The following is a 4718-nucleotide window of genomic DNA, read 5'->3' on the forward strand; positions in this document are numbered from 1 at the left end:
GTTTTAGCTCCTGTCTCTTTAAGCCCCGCCTCCTGATGAGCCCACTCTGTTCTGATTGGTCAGCTTCAGGAAGCTTCCTCCGGCTCCGGAGGCTACGTAAACAAACTATAGTAGCAGGATTTCACTTCTTTTTCTCCTTCTTTACTCCAAATGTCAACTTCAACAAATCCATCCGTACATGTTGGAGCTGAATCACATCTGAAATATGAGCAACAACTTTCACAACAAAGATTACAGAACAGACACACGTTTGTGGGCGTGTGCGAACAATCTGATGTCATCAGGAGGAGGAAGTAAAGGTAACTTTGCAGATGAATTGTGTCGGTGCGTTCAAGAAACGCCTGAAAACGCAACACCTCAACACTCAAACACTTTTAACCTTCTAAGCACTTTGTTTATTGTTGCACTTCTTTCTTGTTGCATATAGTGTTTCTTATGCACTTGTGTACTTCCTGTTGTTTCTTACTTTATATATTAAACAAAAGCTTCTGTCCAGCACTCTCTCATTGTGCTTGTACCTGGTCAGCTGACTGTACCACAGTTCTTTCAGAGTCACTGTCCTGATTTATTTATGGTTTATTCGATAGGGACAGATACAGTGTGCACGGACAAACTGAGAACAGCTATCTGATGCAAGTATCACAGCGTTTATAGCAGATTCTAATTTGCAACACAAGTGCTTTTGTGAAAATAACTTTGCGGTAAAAAGAAGGTAAACTGAGTACAGCAAGATACAATAAAACACACTATGTTAGCGGTAACATAGCGACAGAAAACTAGACATGACTACAGGTTTGTTGATCTCTTACAAGAGGTGAAGCTCTCCATCAGAGTTCCAGGACTTTTCCTCCTTTCACAGAAGAGGATAAAAGGATAAAAGCGTCTCAAAGGACTAAATGTAAATAACAGAAAACCACAAAAAGCAGAATATGTCCCTTTCAATGACTGAATAGCTGTCAGATGAAGTAATAATGTCCTGAAGTAATAATTGCAATATTTTCCCTGAAATGTGCTCCAGTGGAAGCATAAAGTATAATGGAAATACTCAAGTCCCTCAGAACTGTACATAAGTGCTGCATGTGAGTATTGAGTTATTCTGTTGATTTTCTTAAATTGAATTTATTGAGAGCTGTCAGTAGCGTCAGCATCTTTAATCTGATGTTTTCCTTCCAGTTATGTGTTTTGATCCAGCAGCTGTAAAACATATTTTTTTGGATTTTGAAATATAAAATATCTGGTTCTACTAAACAGACTGATATTGATCTTCTCATTTGATTCTTCATGAGACATTATTCTTTTTTTTTTTTTCAAACTAAATCCTGCCAGACAAGACTTCCAATGATGACTAATCTGCAGCAAATCAGAGTGCTCTTAAAAACAAAAGACAGAGAACAAAATCGTTGTTATGCTCTATTGCTCTGTAGAAGCAGAATAATAACACGTTTCCGAGAGTGCTCCAGCTTCGTCTCCTCAAATTAGTCGTCCGCTGGGAGGTTTTCTTGGAAAGTGTTTGTCTGTTAGCTCTCCTCCTTATTCCTCTCTGCATGTTGTGGTGAGAACTCACATCCCCGGTAATTGTTGTTTTCTTGCGTTTTCTTCCCTTGCGATGTTCAGTGACGAGCAGTTTGTAGCTTAGCTGTGTTTCCATTTAGCGCCACATCTCCTGGCTGAACGCCTCGATGATCAAAAGGCTCGACGCGCTCTTTAGACACGCGGAGCTGAACAGTCTGCCACGACGACAGCAGGACCAATGTTTTCTGGCACATGTTCATCTCCTCGGTACGCCGGAACACACGATTATCTGGATACGCATGTCAGAGGAGCTTTCATCCTCTGGTGCACGTAAACAAACACCTTATCAGATGACCAGCGGACCTCTGACAGGCTCAAACAGCACAGTAGAAACAGAAACACACAGAGACAGAGAGAGCAGCGAGATCATAACTGGATCTGATGGCTGCTGGGTGACCTGATCTGTGAGATGGCTGAAGACAGGCGTCACATACTCTCACAACACAAGACATGAAACACAGAATATTCATAGACTATAACAACATGTAACATATCAGTTTACACACAGTACTGTGCAAATTTTAGATGTTTAGATTCTTCTCCTTAATGCAGCAGCATCAGGAGGCGTCTGATCATCTGCAGCAGGACAACAAACATCCAGCCAGAGTCATAAAGAACCTCAACATCAACCAGAAGAACAAGGAGTCCTGCAACAGATGGTCTCTGATCATCATGGAGTCAGTCTGAGATTAACATGAAGAGACAGAAGAAGAAGAAGAAGAAGATGCAGGAACAACCAACCTGCCGAGAACCTGAAACACTGAGAACTGCTGCTGTTTTAAAGGCAAAGCTGCTCACAGCAGATATTGATTAACTTCCTGCTGTTTACTGAACTCTGGATCAAGTTAACTGATCAATAACAACTATTCAAAGCCTCCTCACTTTACTGTTAGGAACTTTTGCACAGTACTGTATGTGAGACAGAGAGAGAGAAATAGCATTGTAATTAATTGTCACATCCTGCCTTCTAGTGTTTTTTTGGACTCTTTGTGTTTTTGTGTTTCCTGGTTTGATTTCTGTTTAGTCTTTCTGGTCATGTGGGTTTTCTTGTTATATTTGGGTGATGGGTTTGGACTTGCCTTTTGTTTTAGCCTGGCGTGTTGTATTCTTGGGTTTAGGTTCATGGTGGTTCTTGGACGGGTTGTATTTAGAGTATTGTGTGTTCTGGGTTTTGGTTTTCTGTTTTTTTGTGTTCATGTCCTCCTCAACATCAGCCCTGCCTGCTCCCTGTGTTTCCTCAGCCAATCGGCTCCCTGTCTGTTCACTCCCCTCTCCACCTGCACCTCATCTCCTCGTTAGTTCAGTTTCTTTTTAAGTCCTGGTTTTCTGTTCAGTCTTTGTTGGATCTTTTGTTATACCTGTTCTGTCTTGTTAAGTCTGTTCGTTTCGGAGGTATGCCCGTCCTGTCAGCTGTTGTTTGGATACTCACGCTGAAATAAAGCGGTTTTCTTCAGTCCTGCTTTCTGGGGGTCCACACATCCCTGCTACACTGTGACATTAATGTGCAAAATATTCTTTAGTTGCAGCCTGAGAGGAGTCAAGTCAATAAGCTGTTAGCTAATCATCCATCAGAGCCACCAACGTATCATCTCAGGTTGTAGACCAGGAAGAGAAAATTCTCCTTTAATTGATGTGATCATAAAACAAACAGACTTGTATTATACTGTATCTATTAATAATAAACAGACATGTATGGATCCCTCCATATTCCATGTTTTCAGATAAAATCTCGCAAAACAACACAGTCAAACCCACAGCTGGTGGTCGTCCCATCAGTAAACATGCTAGCAGATTAGCTCATTAGCGGTAGTGCTAGCTTGTTGGTCACATGACCCTGGCCTTGCAGGTCATAGCAGTCTGTCTGTTATCTTGTAGTTCAGCTTTATAAAAGGATTTGAATTTCATAACTTAATAATTGGCTTTACAAGACGAAGGTGAAGTATTTAGTAAGGCTGCAATATTTTCATTATCAATTAATCTGTCGGTTCAATTTAATCGATCAGTCGTTTGGTCCATAAAATGTCAGAAAATGGTGAAAAATGTGAATCTGTGTTTCCCAAAATGTTGTCATCGAATGTCTTGTTTTGTCCACAACTCAACAATATTCAGTTTACTGTCATAGAGACTCAAGAAACCAGAAAATATTCACATTTAAGAAGCTGGAATCAGAGAATTTGGACATTTTTTCTTTAAAAATTACTCACAACAATTGTTAGCGGAGCAGTGAAGCAAACACTGCAGCTCCTCACAAAACTTCAACCTGTGAATGTCTGTTCCATGTTTCCAGCTTACAGGACGCTGCGGCAGAGACGCTGCTCACTGCTGGAGACTCTGACTCCATCACACACCAGCGGCCGTTTCCACCACAAACACCGAAGCAGCGACGTCGGTCAGTAAATGACGATGGAAGATGCCTCTGCATGAACGTGGTTCACTGTTTTACTCTCACATGCTTTTCTTTTTCCTGTCAGTCAGACGGTGACCTTCATCAACACCAGTTAGCTTCACTCAGTGGATGAAGGACACCAGTCAGTGATTGACACAGTGAACTGGAAGAAGAGCCTTAAAGGGGACACGTCACGCTTCTTCTTCTTTCTGTCATTTAGTAGTTTAGTAGAGCGAAACTTCAACTGAAGTAGCTAACTGTATATAAAGTAGTTCAAACTAGCTAATAATAATATATATCTAATAATATATCAGTCAAAGGGACCAAACCGCTACTTTTTGCTGTTAATACATTGGTACTTTTACTTAAGTAGGATTTTTGTTTTCAGCTCTAGCTTTCTTTTAACATGTGATCCATTTGTGAGCTGTGAGCCTCTGCTCAGGGTGAAGAACATGGATCTCAGACACGACACATAACAGATAACAAAACAGTTAATATAGAAGTTAAACTGAAGAAAAGCTAAATCCTGTTCAGTCATTTGTTAATTTACATGTATAAATCAATGAGTCAGGAACCCCAAACAGTCAGACTGTCGACCTCCGTGTCACTGTTAGAAACATACTTCTTTATGATGGCGTTCTTGTAATGTGCCAATGTTTTGTGTGTTTGTGTGTACATATATGTGTATGTAACTGTGTGTGCATCGATATACTTCTACATGTGTAAGTATGTTTTTGTGGAGGCATTTATCCGAGCGTAT

At 40.6% G+C, this 4718-nt stretch overlaps 1 long non-coding RNA gene across 1 annotated transcript; it reads left to right on the plus strand.

Moving 5' to 3' along the window:
- Positions 1 to 824: 824 nt before the first annotated feature.
- LOC137185415 (uncharacterized) lies at positions 825 to 4331 on the plus strand. Its single transcript, XR_010928863.1, has 3 exons — positions 825 to 2964; positions 3860 to 3961; positions 4048 to 4331. It is a non-coding gene; the product is annotated as an uncharacterized lncRNA (long non-coding RNA).
- The last annotated feature ends 387 nt before the right edge of the window (positions 4332 to 4718 follow it).

Source organism: Thunnus thynnus, chromosome 6, assembly GCF_963924715.1.
Source record: "Thunnus thynnus chromosome 6, fThuThy2.1, whole genome shotgun sequence".
In the NCBI taxonomy this organism is placed as follows: Eukaryota; Metazoa; Chordata; class Actinopteri; order Scombriformes; family Scombridae; genus Thunnus; species Thunnus thynnus.